We start from the raw sequence: 19,297 nt of genomic DNA, 5'->3' as shown, positions 1-19,297 counted from the left end.
CCGACCGAAATAACAATGCTGGAGCGGGGCGGGATGCTCACTTGGTCTTCGAGCACACTCAAGGCGTGGTGACTACGAGGGCTCTCCGGCGGTATCGCTTTATCTTCCGACAGCGTTATTGACTTCGACTTCAGGTCGATGACTGCGCCGTGTTGGTTCAGGAAGTCCATACCGAGAATGACGTCTCGAGAACACTGTTTGGAGGATAACGAAGGTGGCAGGGTAAGTCCGGTCATGAATGGTTATCCTTGCCGTGCAGATTCCAGTCGGCGTAATCAGGTGTCCTCCAGCGGTGCGAATTTGAGGGTCTTCCCATGCAGTCTTAACCTTCTTCAACTGGGCGGCGATGTGCCCACTCATGACGGAGTAATCAGCCCCTGTGTCCACTAAGGCGGTAACCGCGTGGCCGTCGAGAAGCACATCGAGGTCGGTGGTTCTTTGTCTGGCGTTGCAGTTAGGTCTTGGCGTCGGATCACGGCTGCGTCGTGTTGAACTGAAGCTCGAACGTCGCGTCGTCAAGTCGTCTTTCGTAGGTGTAGTCTTGGCTTGCTGACTTCGTCGGGACGGCGGCGTGTCGTCATTAGGTCGTCGAGATGGTTTCTTCGGCGCCTTCGTCGGCGGCGGAGGATCTTCGACAGTTCGACGGACAGCAACCGCACCTCCATCGATTGCTGCTTTTAGTTTTCCGGATATGGGCTCGCTGACCGGCCCCGAGCTGGGCCAGTGTATGGTCGGCGCTGCGGCGACAGGTAGCGGCCTGGTGATGGCGAACGGGACGGTCGCCGAGAGTTCCACTGAGTGGCGGCTAGGTAATCGGCAATGTCACGTGGGCGCTCCCCAAGCTGTGGACGCGGCGCGTTGACGGCGAACCCTCTCAGTCCCATGTCGCGGTATGGGCATCGGCGGTACACATGGCCGGCTTCTCCGCAGTGATAGCAGAGCGGGCGGTGGTCAGGAGCGCGCCAAACGTCGGTCTTCCTCGGGTAGCTCCACTGGGCGACGGGTGGGCGCCCTGTCGGCGGCGGCGGCGGTGGTCGACGGAATTGCGGCGTTACAGGGCCCTGGCGCGGTCGCTGAGGTGGGCCTTGACGGCGTACGACGGCGGCGTAGGTCATCGCTTCGGGTTGGGGTTGCGGTAATTGAGGTTGCACCTCCGGAACTCCAAGCGACCGCTGAACCTCATCTTTGACGATGTCAGCGATCGAGGCCACTTGAGGCTGCGACGACGGGAAGATCTTCTGAAGCTCCTCTCGTACGACTGCCCTGATAGCCTCGCGCAGGTCTTCGGAGGCCAGTGATTGAACTCCGGCATAGTTTGTAGCGTTGGTGCGGCGGTCGAATTGCCGGTTTCGCATCTCGAGCGTCTTCTCGATGCTAGTGGCCTCGCGAAGAAACTCGTCGACAGTCTTCGGTGGGTTTCGTACCATACCGGCGAAAAGTTCCTCCTTTACACCACGCATTAGTAGCCGGACTTTCTTTTCCTCGGACATTTCCGGGTCGGCGTGGCGGAATAGGCGGCTCATTTCTTCTGTAAAAATCGCGGTGGTCTCGTTGGGCAGCTGCACTCGGGTTTCCAGTAGTGCTTGGGCTCGTTCTCGGCGTACGACGCTTGTGAATGTCTTCAGGAAGGCGCTTCGGAAAAGGTCCCAGGTCCTTAACGTGGCTTCTCTGTTATCGAACCACGTCCTGGCAGCGTCTTCCAATGCGAAGAAGACATGTCGCAGTTTGTCGTCGCTGTTCCAGCTGTTAAATGCAGCGACCCTCTCGTACGTCTCGAGCCAGGTTTCCGGGTCCTCAAATGTTGAACCGCGGAACGTGGGGGGCTCCCTGGGCTGCTGCAGCACGACGGGGGATGCTGGGGCTGCCATTGGGGAGGACTTGGTGGCAATCTTCCTGCTCGTCTCAGGTAGGAGTCCGTGCTCTGGGGGCAGTCCTTGCAGCCGGCGGCTAGCTCGCTGGTCTTGGGCGACGTTGGTTTTGTCCTCGGGCTTCGGAATTGGATCGCGGCTTTGCGGGGGCGTTCGGTACATGAACGCACAAGCACCTCCACCAGATGTCACGTGGTGGTGACGTTAAGAACACAGTAGCAATACTGTGATAGACAAAACTAACTTTTATTGGGCGAACCTGTGCCCACAAAACAGGCTACACTTATAGCACAACGATAGCGGCGAACACGGTCGGCGATCGTCGAAAATCTGATCAGCGGGTCAAGTGCGTCGGCTTTTACAGAGCAGTCGTCGAATGTTCCAGACTAATTGTTCGGTCCCGTGTGCCTTCCACAAAGTTCTACACCATTCGCGTTACGGGATGAAATCAGATAACACAAGGTTCGGCGACAACAGACAGCCAGGTAGAAGCATCGACACTTTCCAGAAACATCGGATACATTCAGGCACGTCCCTCGCTGTGCGATTACAGTTGTTAAGCGGCGAAACGTGGTCGCCCGATAAAGATAAGTACACGTGTCAATATTTTGTGACTCGAAAGCAGCCCTCCAGAGCTTGCGAAGTTTACGACGTGGCAATTATGAACAGCTGGTGTCACAAATCAACGAAACCTGCCATTGCGCATCTGAACGAGGACATGATATCATATTTCAGTGGCTGCCGGGACACTGTGGCATCGTTGGTAATCACCTCGCCGATGACGCTGCCCGACGAGCCCAGGCTGGCTCACCGACACTCCTTATACCTTTATCCAGAGTCGACGCTGCAAGAGAGCTTCGCAGTCTTGCTCGTGCAATCACGTTAGGTTGCTGGCATACACCACAGAACTCTAAGTGTCGTTTACACAGCCTCGACCCATCACTAAAGCTAACATTACCAGCGAACCTTCCACGACGTGACGCAACACTGCTGTGTCGGCTGTGGGTAGGAGTAGCATTCGCCAACTCCTACAGCTACCGCATTGGAATGGCGGATTCACCAATGTGCGCTAAGTGCAAGTGTGAAGAGACCATCAGTCACCTTCTGTGCCACTGTTCACGCTTCGATAATCAACGTGAGACTCTCCAGTGTGCCTTAAATAGACTGGATGACAGGCCCTTCACGGAAGCGACGATCTTGGGAGCCTGGCCTCACAGTTCATTGGCCCAAAAAGCAGTTAGAGCGCTTTTTCTCTACCTGAAGGCAACGGACTTGAGTGCCCGACTATAGATATCCTACACTTAGGTTCTCTCTCTTCCTCTTTCACTCCCCATTCCCCTCCCCACGCGTAGGGTAGCAAACTGGACTCAGTCTGGTTAACCTCCCTGCCTTTCCGTCTTCCCTTCTCTCTCTCTCTCTCTCTAATAAACAAATTAGACCACGTGGTCGGCGTAAGAGCGTAACGATGACGCAACAAAAATAAGTAATGGGGTTTTACGTGCCAAAACCACTTTCTGATTATGAGGCACGCCGTAGTGGAGGAGTCCTGAAATTTTGACTACCTGAGGTTCTTTAACGTGCACCTAAATCTAAGTACATGGGTGTTTTCGCATTTCCCCCCATCGAAACGCGGCCGCCGTGGCCGAGATTCGATCCCGTGACCTCGTGCTCAACAGCCCAACACCATAGCCATGGAGCAACCACGGCGGGTGATGACGGAACGATGAGAGACAGATCACGAACATAGATGGATCACTGAAATGCTCAGATGCACTAAAATATTGTCTATCTCAATTAACAGTCTAATCCACACCGCCGTCTGCCTGTCTCTTAACATTACGCCTTAGATAAATCTCCAATATAGTTTCGCGGTTCTTAGCTTCCTGTGAGGCTTCTTTTTTAAACTCGAAGTCTTTGCTCCGTATACTATAGTACGATAGAATGCAATGACTGAAGATAATTCGTAGTTGTCTGTTGCGTTCGGCTGGTTAGTGTTATACTGAACTTGAAAGCTTAACCTAAAGCAACATGAATGGATGACTGAAGGAAACTGCTATATGTGGTCGCGCCAGGCGCGCTAATGACGTTCCGATCATCGTAAGGAGATATCACACTATAGCGCCTTATCCTTTCACGTCGAACCTATGTGAACAGTGATCAACTGAACTCCGGCGGCGGCTGCGTCTGGCGCCACTGCGAGGGCCCTATCTTGAGAGTGCTCTGGGCTGGCGACAGAGCGCGCAGACGTCTGATAGCCTCGTGTGCGATGTGTTCCCGCCATTGAGTCGGCGTTAAAGAGAGACATGTGGGCGCCAATCTTGAAAGCGATCTGCGAGGGGGGCTTGTTGCGGCGAGTGCTGACAGCTTCGTACGCTCTGTGTTCTCGCCGCGTAGCTTGCGTTAAAGCGTTAAAGCGAGAGGCAGCACGAAGTCGATTTCATTCGGTGCTTTGGGTGCCGTCTTGAAAGCGATCGTCTTATGGCACGCATGGGTAGCTTTTTTTCGTTGGGTAAGCAAACAAGTCCATACGCATTTAAATGTAACAAGTGCATAGCAGAACACCGTCACCAGTGCTGTGCCACGCATTATATAAGTTAAAATTTCGTTGCGGTGTGGAGATTCCGAAGGCACGCTCGAACGAATTTCGTCCCATTTATGGACGCTGAAGGCTCCAAAAGATTTACGGTATTGCATTTGCCTAAAACTGCGAACTGAAAAAAAACACATATTTACAGATATGTTTCTTGCTGAATGAACAGTATGTTAAATGTAGGTTTAGTAACTGTCCCAGGTAAATAAAGCGTAATTCTAACGCATCCCTCTTCCCGTCTAACTCGCGCGCACGAGGTGTAGGCCATGTGCGCATTGCCATTTATTTGAATTTTTTTGTTTTCTTGTGCAGTCCATGAAGGCTATTAAACAAGACCATCCGTCAAATCACTCCACCCGATTAAACCTACCACTTTCGCTGCGCACCCATCATGTAATCCCGTGATTGTGCACAGGTTTGACGTAGCATGAATAAATAATTTTAGAATCGTTTTCAGCTTGGAAAATTCCGTCACACAAAGCATAGCGATCCAACCCGAATGTAACCACCTCCGACTGCAGCCGTGCGTGTTACTGGGATTCCGCACCAAGCATTCACGAACGACGGCATGCGGGCGAATTCAGTGAAGAAGCAACCCTATAAACATGACAATATTTTGTAACCGTATTCAATTCTTTTGGCTGTACTTAGAAAACCCTGCTTGGGTTACTCGAATGCTTATCGGGCTCGTCATGATCAGATAAATTAGAATGTCTGCCTAGGCACAAATTTGATCGAGACCTGCTTATGTACACATTGTGAGTGGCGATACGGCAAGTAAACATTTAAATACTGTTGATGGTCGGGACATATGAGTGCTCTAAGCACGTGCGTTTGCAGACACACAGACGCACGCGTACACACACATTGCGATTAACATTCTTTGCCTAGTTCAGGCGTATTGAATCTATCTATCTATCTATCTATCTATCTATCTATCTATCTATCTATCTATCTATCTATCTATCTATCTATCTATCTATCTATCTATCTATCTATCTATCTGTCTGTCTGGCTGTCTGTCTGTCTGTCTGTCCATCCGTCCATCCGTCCGTCCGTCAGTCCGTCCGTCCGTCCGTCCGTCTGTCTGTCTGTCTGTCTGTCTGTCTGTCTGTCTGTCTGTCCGTCCGTCCGTCCGTCCGTCCGTCCGTCTGTCTGTCTGTCTGTCTGTCTGTCTGTCTGTCTGTCTGTCTGTCTGTCTGTCTGTCTGTCTGTCTGTCTGTCTGTCTGTCTGTCTGTCTGTCTGTCTGTCTGTCTGTCTGTCTGTCTGTCTGTCTGTTCATCTATCCTCACGCACCTACCCTGAAACCCAAGTTGTCTGCCAGCTTGCACCATTAGTTATGTCCACGAGGTCGTGAGGCTGTCGTGGTCGCTCCATCTTCATCATTCCTGCTTCGTATCCTCTCTCGTCGTCATGTTGTCGTCACACCTTCTACGACGACCTAGTGACTCAAGTTTTGCAATAGCTTTGGGCACTAGCATGTGGTAGCTTTCCTGATGCCATCGTGGTCGCGCATTGTCACTATTGCAGCTTTTTCACCCGACTCTCCTTGTGTAGTTGTAACGCGATCGTGCTCGTATGTTCGTTGTCATCCCATTACCTGCAAATCATTGTCATTTCATCGTCATCTTTGCATCGCCATCATACAGTCGTCGTCCTATGTTCGTTGTTGTGTTGTTGCCATAACATGGTCCTGGTCGTTCCATCTTCGTCATGCTAGCGTGATCAGGCGGCTCTCATCAGGCCATCGTCATCACACGATCGTCGTCATGCAATAGTTGCCATGCTTTCCTCGTGAAATTCTGATTTTACCATCTCCATTACTTCACAAATTTAATTTCATTGTCGACAAGCCGTCGTGATCATAACGCCTTCGTCGTTTTCTCGACGTCATTCTAGCGTATTCAAACTTTCATCAGCCAATCGTTATTATGCCGCCGTTGCTATGCCGACGTCTTTCTACATCGTCGTCATGCAATTGTCTTCATGGCTGTCATTGTCACGCTGTCGTTTCAGCATCGTCATCACCGGAGTAACGTCATTCTCTTGTGTTCATGCCGTCATAGTCACACGGCCTTCGTCGTTGCATCGTCGTCATTCTTGTCATTTTGCTAAGCACGAGGTCGGGGGATGGAATCCCGGCCATGATGGCTGCATTTCTATACGGGTGAAATGCGAAAACGCCGGTATACTTAGGTTAAGGTGCACGTCAAAGAAACCCAGGTGGTCCCAATTTCCCGAGTCCCCCGCTACGGGTACTTCACAAGGAGAGCGTGGTTTTGGAACGTAAAACCCCATAGATAAATGTAATTGTAATTCTTATTATCCAAGCGTAATCGTGCTAAGGTCATTCAGTTTTGGTTGTGCTTTGGTTGTAATGCTGTCGTCATCATTGCGTAGTCGTAAGACAGTTGCTGTCAAGCGTTCATCCTCATGCCGTTGCCATCGTGGCCTCGCCATCATAGGCATTGCAGTTTCGTCAGCTGGTTGTCCTGATGCTGTCGTCGCCATCACGTTAACCTCATGTCGTCGTTGTCTTGTCGCCGTTAACAGTCATCACTTCGGAATCGTTATGTCATTGTCATCAAGCTGCCATCATCATGCCGCTCCTTCTCTTTCCATTGACGTTATTCCTTTTTTGATATTCATAGTTGACACTGCATCGACGTATGCAGCCATGCTCATGAGCTACCTTGACAAGCCAGTTACACACAAAAGAAAGCCGCTACTGGTGACAGTGTGTGTCACATATAGACGAAGCAATGGCAGCTTCAGAATGACCACCACTGATTTTGTATAAACAAGACTTCCTTGATACGGGCTGCTCTTAAACTGGTTGATTGTTAATCGCATTACTGTCGACGGCGATCGTGAAATGAGTTCTGCCTTAATTTTTAGCCTCACAAGCGTATGTTCTTTATTTCCAGGTTCTTCTTCTCACCCAGAACAACATCAGTCGTTCGGACACCATAGCAAGATCCACGTTGCCAAAATTGAAGGAACTCGCCCTCGGACAGAATTGCATAAAAGTTATTACCAAGTTTTCATACCGTAAATCTCGAATTAGACGTGTCGACTTGAGCAATAACGCCGTGACCGATATAATGCCGGGAGCTTTCAAGCTACTCGACCAGCTGACCAAGCTAGACCTAAAAAATAACAGCATTTCGTTATTAAATGACTCCTATTTTGCACATGATTCGATTCTGGAACACATAGATGTTTCTATGAACAGGCTAACGACGCTTTCAAAGGCATTCAATCGGACGCGAAAGATTGAGGTAATGAAGCTATCGTTCAACCAGATTCTGGACATCACCGATGCCTTCAGCGAACTGACAGAGCTCCGTGAGCTCTACCTGAGGGGCAATTTAATTTCAAGCATTGAGGATCGCACGTTTCAAGGCAACATTCGCCTAATACACATAGACTTGGAAACAAACAATATCAGGTGGATTGCGAAGCACGCATTTGAAGGCCTTTTGTCTTTAACAAGATTGCTCCTGGACAGAAACCGACTGGTTTCCCTCAACGGTTCAGTAAGACTTCTACCCCAATTGCAATATCTGGGGGTTGCGTTTAACCAGATATTGAGCTTGGAAAAACGGGAGTTTGGCAATACCAGCGCTTTGACTACCATTTATCTCGAGGCGAAGAACATCACCAACGTGGAAGGGGCTTTCATCGGTGTGACCGACCTGTTTTCCTTGAACCTAGCCAAGAATCAAGTGGAGCTCCTCCGAAGAAGTGATTTTGCGCCGGAAATCTCGGGCACTCTGGCTGTGACTATTTACAGTTACGTACCTCCTTTGATTTCTTGGATCGTTTCCCTGAATATAGCTCACATTGTTCCACCAAATAATGCTTGGCTCTGTTACGCCGTCAAACAATTCCTATACTGTTCCTCATAGCACTTATTCTGTGGTCCCTGCGCTGCTGCGCCTTCGTTATCATGCGGATCTATGAGCCTCGAGTAAACCGCGCATGGTCAAAACGTAATGGAACCGAGCGATAGCAATCCGTGCATTTACCTAGCCCACTTTGTTAAATTTGCTTACTAGGAGCTTTAGCGACCGACCTATAAACCGGAGAAGGAGGTGCCAAGGGCCGATACAAAGGCGACAGGCAGTTGTAGAACTTGAGCCATATGAGCATTGTTGAACGCTGTGTTTGTGTGATGTTTCGCTTTGATTCCCATGCTTTGATCTTGAATAAATTCACTTTGCCCCCGTGTTCTTACTATGCCTCTTTGCTTCGATAACTCCTACGCAGCCGTAGCTCTGATGTCGGCATTTGAACATGCCATATCAATTTGTATTTTCACCACTTTGAGCTTGCGTTCATCAGAAAATAATCTTAGTACAGTGAGGGTTGTGCTCTTTGCCCTACTTCACCGGTCTGTTGCGGACTCAGCAGACACAACTTGCAGTCGGCTGCTATCCGTCCGCCAAGTGGACTGCACTCTACTAAGCAGCAAACCAGTTGGCAGTGCACCGCTATTAGAAAAAGTTGAACAGGTATTTCAGCAACAATGCAACCGATCAAATAACGTGTAAATTTTTATGCAACGTTATGCCCAAAATAAGCGGTCTCATCTATACGGATACAGCGTCTAGTTAAGGTTTATCTCTAAAATGCTACAATGTTTGGTTTGTGACCGGTTTTGTGGTAGTTTGTGAAGTGGTGCTTGTTAGTCGTAACAGAACCCAAAAGCGTGCCCGGACAGATATTCATCGCGGCTAGACTCTTTCAGACAATACACATAATATATGGCCTAATGTGACAGTTAAACACAGGAGTTCAATGGCTTACAATCACTCAAGTGCGCACGCTGATATAGAGAGATTGCAACTTCACGACAGACTACTACAGCCTGCCTAGTTATGCGCCAAACTATTACAGGAAATGAGAAGCGCTTTGTTTATATGCGTCTGCTGATTCATTGGTAACCACGTAGCGTTCGCTTACGAAGCGACATTTGGAAGTTGGAACTCCTTTCCTTTTTCTGATTCTCTCCTGATTTCTCTTCTCTAGACAACCCTTTGATCTGCGACTGTAGGTTGGCTTGGCTTATGAAAGAGGACAGTGAGATTTGGGCAAGAGGAATGGCAACGTGCGTGCAACCATGGTGGCTAAAAGGAAAGCAACTGCGCGAATTAGCGCAGGAAGATTTCTTCAGGTGGGAAGATGGATGCGAGCCTGGATGTCATTGCAGATGCAATGATGAATCTCTCGGTAGGCGAGAAATTGATGTTAACTGTTCGTCGGCGACTATCGGCAGTATTCCGAACGTGTTGCCGGACGGCACCATACGGCTGGACCTAAGCGGAAACGAACTGCGATACTTGGACGGCACTGTCCAAAAAGCAGCTCCTCATCTCGAAGTGCTGTCGCTAAACAACAATGCCTTGTCTGGTTTAAACGTGTCCTCTATTCCAGAGAAAGTGCATTCCCTAGACTTACGCGGCAATAAGCTCAAGCATTTACCGTACTCGCTGGCAACACAACTGAACCTCAGCTCCATCTGGCTGTCTGGCAACCGCTATGCATGCGATTGCGTGGACTACAGCTTTAGACAGTGGATTCAAGCTCATCGCAACGTGGTGAGAACTTTGACATAGTAACTAGTGCTACTTGGTATCTGTCATATGAGGTTTTTACAAGGATGCTGAAAAATCTCTCCAGTGGCATAAATATTACTCTATGAAGTGGGGGTCTGGCTTAGGATTTGATTTGTAGACTAAATTGTTCTACTCGTACACCTCTTTATACAGGCTGTGTTGATCATTATCGCTATTGCAGTTGTAGCAGTTCTTCGTGGGAGTTCATCGAATATTTGTAAGTACGGATAAGACAGAAAATAGGTTTTGCAATATGCCACCTCATATATTAAGCAATATATGTTTTTTCAAACTGATGCAGTGGATTCTGACGCGGTTGTAACCTTGCGCTTATCTTCGATAGGTTTGGGATGCCAGAAACATCATTTGTGCAAGAAACTCCAACCTTCTCGTGTCTGAAAAAAAATTCGTTTTTTTGGGAGAGAAAGACCTCTGCCCGCCCGCGATACCAAGAGCAGTGGTGTACCTCCTGCTCGTTTTCGGTAAGTGAGCTAGAATGTTTCGAGCTTCGTGTAGTCGGGTAATGTGGTGAGCGAAGGGATCATAAAAATCCCAGCAACCTGGTGAAATGTATGTAATTTATTCGTTATGCTTGTTTTGTAATAGCTATGTTGGAAACTGAACGGGAGTATTTCAATGCCCGATGGTGGCCGTACGACGTTAGCGTCAATTGCACCCTTGCGGGAGCAGTTGTGTGGGAGGCTTTAAAGTGCGGCAGGATCTTCTCAATGGATCAGAACACGAAAGTGGACAGATCCGAAGATGGGGGATCGCCGGGTGGGCACATACTGCCGAAGGTGCTGACCGCGGGCTCTCACTAGAACAGTGAAAACGTAGTTCGTTGACTTAAAATGAACGTCAATTTTATTATCTAAGGTATAATTACACAATATGCTCTCAAAGCACCAGAACTACGAGTCAGCAGGCAAGAAGCCTAAACTCCTGGAAAGCATCGACTGGATTTTGTGCAAACAAGAGGATACACGTGCCCAAGCGCTTACTGAAGAGGCCTCTCAAAGTTGCAGGTAGCTCCGCGGTGAATACGTTAATACCGAGGGTTGACAGCAAATACAAAATAAGAGACTGGTATCTACTCGGTTTCGCAAGTACGTGGCGGTAACTTGCCGATGCATTCTGAGGGCGAACTTGACATTCTCTGATCAATGATTTTCGGTGATGGTTTGTTTAGCTGAGCTTTCAATACATGTGCATTGTCTGCAACTGGATCAGGATTTTCTACACCTTGGTTAAAGCAGCTTCACATTGTCACTCATGAGAGTCGAGAAGAGGCGCCTCAACGTAAGCGCTCTGCGTATAACATGCACCAGGGAAACCCCACGTATAGGGTAGCGCTGTTGATGCACAGGAGTAGAGCAACTGCGTCATTGTCGCAATAAGGCAAAATAAGCGAAAAACTTTAATGAGGTAATGTCATTGTATGTTTCAATCGGAGAAATATTCAGACAGGCGTCGATGTTTGTTGACGTGAGAAGCTGACAACATGTACATTCATGGCCCTTAACTGATACGTGGCTTTGGCTGGAGAACAGGTCTCCTGGCGATCATATTGGCGCTGTTTGCCGCTTATCTACGCTACAAGCAGGCACTGAAGATGTGGCTACGTGGTCGTGGTGTGTGTGGTTTGGGGTGGGGCGCCGCGGAGGACGAGCTGGACACGGATAAGCTCTTTGATATGTTCCTGTCGTTCAGCAGCAAAGACGCCGACTGGATACACGAAGAAATCATTCCGCGACTGGAGGCCAACGGCTTCTCCTGCTGCACTTACGAGCGCAATTTCAAGGGCGGCTTCCTTCTGCAGGACATCATTCACGATGCTGTGGCGTGCTCACGGCGGACACTTCTTGTTCTCACGCAGTAAGTAGTTACTATTTCACGTGCAGCTGACAACAGCGGATGTTAGGGTAAACCTTCGGTGTTTGTTTGGGATGGAGCTCTCTTTTTCGTTGTGATAAAAGTGAATGTACTTGGTAGACACACTTGTGCGATGTTGGTGACGAGCTTTAGCGTACGACGAAGCATGTATGCTGTCAGTGTGGACAAGGTTTTTGTATAGTTTAGCAAACACCTATTTTATTATAATTATCTCAAGACAGCTGGGGATCCCCATTTTCGTGCTCTATTGCTCACTTCACCCATTCATGATAATGTGGGAGTTTGAGTGTTAAACCTGGCACCATGATTAGGCATCGTACGCCTAAATTTTAGAATATATTGTCATTCTGCCTTTGCTACAGGGGGTAATTTCACATACTCTAGCACTAGGCCAGCTTGCGCAATGTGAAATCTCAGTTCCAGGTCCTATATCTGATCGACTGTCTTGTTTATTCAGTATATAATTGCATAACAGAGAAAACAGCGCCAGGTAGGAGGCCTTAGCCAGGGTAGCGTCCAAACAGCAAGTGACGGCAATGAGATGATATCCCGACTCAAGAACTACCTTGACTAGATACGCGCAAACGCGTAGCACAGCGGCACATTTACCATGTGCAACAGCTAACATGGAGCATGCTAAACAAGTCTAGTTTGATCGGTTTTCTGCTCCGATGAAATTAAATACATTGTTACCCAAGTCCTGCAGAGGTCAACAATAGTGTTTGCGTTGTTGTTAATAAAATAGGCAGTACTGACTATATCCGAAAGTTTTCCTTTATTTACTCACAGTCGCAATGTCGATGCAAGGTTATGTATAGCACATATGCAGACACGAGTTTCCGTAGTACTCGACGCGTAGCCATGTGCGAACGTCTTTTTTATCCTGCTTAAGCAAAGTCTCAGAAAAGGGCAAGCAGCTCACCTGAACATTGTTCATTGCTACCCTACACGTTGGAAGCAGATGTAACATTTAAAGACAGGGACAGAGAAAAGACATGAGTGTAAGCCAATCGCACGCACTATGCAAGGTTGGGCACTCATGCCTGTTACCTTCAAGCAGTGTAAAAGAGGTCATATGGCTTTCTGGGCTTAAGAGCCGTCGGGTCAGGTACCCACGACCTTCGCTTCGATTAACCGTGAAGAAGTTGTCGTAGCCAATCGCTTTCGTGGAAGGCGGCTTTCCTTCTAGCCCTGAAAACACAGCTGCGCTTAACGGAGTAGCCAGTCGCAAACAACTGAAAAAGATCATTGCAAACGCGCTCCACAAACCTTTTATTGGAATGTAGCCACGAAGTTAAGGGTTACAACCTGCCCTATTTTTTAGTACTTACTACTTTATTAATTAGACCAAGACGTACAGGAAGCCCTTAAAGTCGCACAGGTGGTTTCATCGTCACTGAAGGCTTTATCGTCACAGAACTCAGCAGCGGAAATCTGCGTTCATAGGCGAACACAAAAGCGGAAATGTCGCGTGTCACTGGGACATTGCAGCCGGCCAGTAAGATATCTTCTAAGCGCAGAGACTCGTTGGCAGTATAGAGTACTTGAAGTTCACTGTCTGTGCGATGAGTGGTAGCGCGGCGGTTGAAGTCAATACCAGCACGATTTACTTGGCTTGCATTTATATGGATCCATGACACAGCGTCCGCAAGGGATTATCGGCAACATTGATATGCCAAATATTTGTAGTGAATTCGGAGATATATGCAAGGTGGTGATTTCCGCGGGGACTGTGCGAGGAACTGTTAGGGGTAATAGCATTAACGTGCGGTTTGTGGTCGGTACTCATAAAGAACTCACGCCCTTCGATGTTGTGACGGAAGCGGCGGACTACGAGGTACAGTCCTTGCAATTCGTGATCTAATGGGCTGTAGCGGGTTTCTTGCCGCGTCAATATATAGGCTCCTATGTCTTGCCTACCAGACGTTGAAACATGGGGCTAACACCTATGTTAGTAAAGTAGGAGTATCAAGGGCGTTCTCAGCAGAGAGAAAATGACATTCAGCAGCATTAGTCCATGATGTAGGTCTGCTTGCACGTGGTGTGCCAGACAGTAGACTGCGCAAAAGTAATTGATGAGGCCGCGAAATGCCCGTAATTGCTTGGTGAAAGGCCGACGTGGAGAATCTTTAATGGCTCGAACACGGGATGGGACAGGTTGTATGCCGTGCTCGTCTACTCTATGGCCTCGCAAATCGATAGAAGCAACGCCACACTCTCTGTTCGAGATGTTTACGACCACGCCATATCGGTGGAGGTGTTATAACAACTTACGTACGTAAGATTCGTGTTCCTCAGCAGAGCGACTGAATACAAGAATGTCGTCTAAATAGACCAAGCCACAAGTAAGGCTACAGAGTACTTGATCGAAGAACCGCTAAAATGTTTGAGTGACATTAAGGAGGCCGAATGGCATGTAAAAAGGTAATGATTTTGGTTTTAGGAATGTCAAAAGGCTCTACAGGAAAATGATGGGAGGCTTTTACTTGATCCACCTTACCAAAGAAGTAGCAACCATGAAGTGATGCGCTGGAATCGTGGTTGCGGGGTATAAGATACCTACCGGGATCTTCACTTTGTTTAAGCCGCGTTAATCGCCACACGCCCGCCAACCACCCGTGTTCTCGGGCACCATATGTAATACAGATGACAGTAAAGGGAATGATAATACAGATGACAGTAGAGGGAATGACACAAATTTCAGCACCAGTATCTACAAGATAGAAACTTTCGTGAAACGCTCAGGGACGTAGAAGAGACGGCTTGATGTAGGGCCAGTAGCGCTAATCGTCATCAGTGACTGGCCCGACCTTTTACAGGAAAGCTGCAAGGCTCACGGCGTTGCTGTGCGCGAGTGCCATATCTGGCGTGATTCCAACATATAAAGAGAGACAGAGCGCGTTACACATTTTCTTCATGCGAGCGATGCCACTGCTGATGTTATTTGCACGAAATCGTAAGGCAGCACACTGGTCAGTTAGCTTCTCTACTTGAAGAACAAGGAGCGTGCTTGAACTGTCAGGTTCGTCAAAGTGCTACTGTATCTCGGTTTGTGTCGCATCGGGTGCATTACAACGGTCAACAGTGGATATCACAGGACAGAAAGAATCCAAATCTGGTCTACGATCGTCGCTAAGGCATCGGCAGACGTGGTAGTAGGTGAGGCACATGAAACTATGCGTACCTGGTTCGGTAGACGCTGGAAAAAGAGCTCCTGAAGGATTTTTATGTCTGCTGGTGTCAGGCTGGTTCCTAGGAGTTGTGTCACGCGGCGAAGCAGCTCACCAAGTTCCTGCGATGAGAGGAGCTGTTGAATCCGTTGCTATTCAGGGTGTCGCTGTGATCATCGTACGGAGGAGCTAGCAAACTGTCGCGGACTGCAGTGATCGAGTTAAGCGCAGTCACGACATTTTCGTACATGGCCCCTGGTGATGTGACTCGGTGACGGCGAAACTGTACACCGATGTGGACGAACCAGAGTTCCCGGTCCGAGGGCCAGAAATCAGGAAGTTTCAGTGTGGCGACGGAAGACCTTCCGTTTCACTCGAGACGCCATATACCGGCGGCCATTTCCATCACGTCGAGAAGAAAATTGGTAAACGTATACAGTGTGATGTGGTATCACGTCCGCGTCCCCAACATATAGCAACAGAAGGCCCACAAAGAATTGCCCTGTATATGTCAAGTGAGTACGTTGATGTGCGGCTACCACCTTCTAGCCTATTGCCTGATGGTGGTAGTCCAGTCTCTTGCTTCTTCCATCGCGGTGATCTATGAGTACTATCCTCAACACTTTATCAACATGGCTCATTTTAGCTGGGACACCATGTATGACAGACGGCGAGCGAGGATAATAGAAAAAATCAAGGATCTCGATTCTCAGCTGACACCACACGATGCCAAATGACAATGAACACAAGGAAAGCCCAGGAAAAATGAACAGTTTCCGAAAATTGAAATGTAGAAATGATGAGATAAAAGGAAATAGCCCATGAAAAGGCAATTGGAAGCATGTGGGACGCAACCCCACATTGCTCTCATTATGTATTCGATCCTCTATCCTCGAGCAACCGCGGCCGCCATCCTGCCATCCTGAATTCAGGGGCGTCTGTACATACTAGAGTTATCCAGGAAATCTGAGCGGCATAGTTACGGCGACGGTAGCGTATGCGGAACGTCCTCTGAACAGCAGGCGCCCCGTAATACTTGTCCTGAAGCGCAGGCGACTGGCCAATGTAACTTCTTGTGCTATTTTTGGCATAAATGCTGCCGAAACCAAGAACCTCGCCTTTCAATGAACCATAAGAATAGGAGATATCGAGAGGTGCAATCTTTTAGTTAGTATCAATCACAAGAATTCCGCAAGATATCAAGGGAACGAAAACACCGGCCCACAGTGCGGTTCTTCAGGTACACTGGCCTGAGTGAGTTTCTGGTTCTACTGTCCAGCAAGGCTCATTCACTCTTTCTCCCACTGGTAGGTAGCAACAGGAAGTCTTGTCTTTCTGACCCGAAAGGCTTTCCTCCAATTTGTTTCTCTTTTCCTTAACTCATTTAGGCAAACTTACTTGCGCTTATTAGATTGACTGGAATTCTGCGAAGTGAAATACATATTGAATTCCATCAGACTCCAATCCATTAGTTTGATTCCAATGCACAGGGAATCATTGCTCCATCATCGCTGTTTGCCAGCGGTTTCATAACAAAGCCACAGCCCATAAATATGAGGCCCTGTTTCCACTGATATTCCTTCTCCTTACTCATTGGCCGATATTACGGTTTCGGTGACTTGCGATAGAGACTGCGTTATGTATTCTTGCCCGCCTTCCATTGGGACTTGTGTAAAGATGTACATGTGACATCGTGTCGTCCAGATGAGCGACGCTTTCTAGATGTCTCTGCGCCTGCTTGATGCTGGTCATTTTATTGTTATAGTGCACTAAATAGTGAAAACTAATTCGAGAAAATAATGGTTTCCGTCCGGTGTCGCAGGAACTTCTTGGCGAGTGACTGGTGCCGCTGAGAGTTCCGGTTGGCACACCAGCGTGCTCTGCTGGACAACGTCAATCGGCTTGTCATTGTCCTTGTGGACGAGCTATTTCCTTGTACACTTGATGAAGACCTGCGGCTGTACGTGCGTGCAGCGAACTACCTGCGTTGGGGTGAGCCGAACTTCTGGGACAGGCTGCTGCACTCTCTTCCCACGAAACAAGCTGAAAGAAAGCTCATCATCGAGGGAGTGTCATCGCAGCTTCCCGCAAACAGCACTGGCGACATCGAGCTTCAATAGCTTTTTAAATGCAACCATAGAATTAAGAAAAAGGACAGAAGGAAACCCCGCCCAGAACAAAGTGAGGCAGCGTCATTTTTATCATCGCGAATAGTTATAAGCCAAAGTCATCAGCGCCGCGCATCTGCGTGTCACACGAGCCATGACACACGTGCTTTCGTTCTGGATCCAGCTAGCCGCCGCCACCGCTAAGGATTCAGACTTCGCCATTTTTCAGATGCAAACTCAGGGTTTCGCGTCGCTTCAGCCGCCGTCACAAATTCCTACTATAGTGACCAAGTATAATGCGCCGTTCTCCTAGCAGACCACTGACATGAATCCTCCACAGTTCCGCCCGCCGCTTCCGCTGTTTCAATTTAGCGGTCTGCTCGAACAGATCGACGTCATCGTGGAGCTGAAAGGGGTCAGTGCATAGGCGATGAAACGTGTCATCGTTGAGAACGCCCTAGCGTGCAAGATACATAAAGTTTTCGTCGTCACGTGCGCCAGCCCATGGCCCTACGACCATCTGCGCCCTGCGGTGCTGGACTATTATGGATCCCGGTACCTCCCACTTCCAGAGCTCGACCATGCGGTACCACATTTGCCGCCACCAACTCCTTCGGCGTCCATCGCCTCAGGTCTAGAACCGACCGCCTCTCTTCTTCCGCCGTGGCACCACGTTGAGCCACACCGGTTTGCTTTGGCTAATGCCGTATTGATGGAGACATGCGCTACTCCGGAGGCCTTGGCCGCTGCCTCTCACGCACCGCGTCCGTAGTAATAGCGCGCGCACCCTTTTTACGTCCGGGGTACTTCTAATGACAGGTTCCTGCCATGTATGCGACTTACTTGCCACCGTTGATGGTCCGCGATACCGCAGTCCCAGAGTCAGCTCCTGTGCCGCCGTTGCTTATGCCTACAGCCATGCTTCTGCCTATACACCACCCGAGATCCCACACTACTGGACGCTGTGGCAGCGACTAAGCTTGCGCTGGTGCCATCGAAGCGACCCTCGTTTCGCCCTTCTAGCCCTGCCATGGTCTGTTACCCCTCCACTAAAAAGAACAGTGTGCCCTACTGTGCAGTAGTGTCGTGTGTGCAACCACAGGAACGGATAGATTGCGCCTGTACTTGTGCCGCTTTACTTCTTCTGACCCTATGTACGGCTCGGTCCGCTTCAGACCAACATGTCGGCTTCGCCAGATCTTGCAAAGAGAGTGCCTTTGTCACTGCCCTCTTGCACTACGCTAATTTCACATCCGACTACCAGAGGATTCACAAACTGAACCACTGCGAACACGCTGACGACTCGGATTGACAACCAACCTTGTACATCCGCCATTTCAGCTTTATGTAGACTTCAGCTCTGTGGGGGAAGCCATCTGTAGCGTCATCTGTATCATCCCGACAACTCATCTGCCACATAACAAGCGCCACAGACTCGCCGTATATATTTGGGCGTTTTCGCTGTTAAGCACGAGGCTGCGGGATCAAACTTCGGCGCCAGCAGCTACGTTTAGATGGCGGCGGAATGGAAAAGCGCTCGTGTACCGTCATAGGCTGCGGGGAGTCCCTCACTTCGGAGTGTCTCATAACCATAATGTGGCATCAGCACGTAAAACCCGGAATTTTATTAATCAGCGCCGCGTGTCTGCATGTGGCGCGAGAAACGTGAAACACGCTGTCGTTCTCGAGCGGGCTGATCGAAGCAGCCGCCGCTGCGCTCTCGGCATTCAACTTTGTTCCGAAAGAAATCCAGTAACGAGGGCATGCCTCCTCGGCCACCATGGACATCCCGCGGTAGCGGTGAGAGTGCAGAACCAGAGCCGGTTTTTACACAGCAGCTCAGCGAGTCAGCCTCCAACATGTCGCCTGGCGTTCGCCCAGCGATCGATTTTCCACCCCATCTGTCCGCACCATTGGGTGGGCCAGCGACGAGTATGAGCCATGGAAAAACATTTCATTGGCCCCGACTACATGTCAGCCATGTTATGAGTGGCCATTACATATAGTCCACGTTCTCTCTTTATTATTACTTTCTGAAGTCGCTCG

General features: G+C 49.0%; 1 pseudogene; it reads left to right on the top strand.

The window, feature by feature from the left end:
• The first annotated feature begins 7,563 nt into the window (after positions 1-7,563).
• On the top strand, positions 7,564-17,263 carry LOC135908738 (protein toll-like; annotated as a pseudogene).
• Positions 17,264-19,297: the final 2,034 nt, after the last annotated feature.

The sequence above is a fragment of the Dermacentor albipictus genome, chromosome 7 (assembly GCF_038994185.2).
Source record: "Dermacentor albipictus isolate Rhodes 1998 colony chromosome 7, USDA_Dalb.pri_finalv2, whole genome shotgun sequence".
Taxonomy (NCBI): Eukaryota; Metazoa; Arthropoda; class Arachnida; order Ixodida; family Ixodidae; genus Dermacentor; species Dermacentor albipictus.
This window is presented reverse-complemented; position numbering and strand designations above follow the sequence as displayed.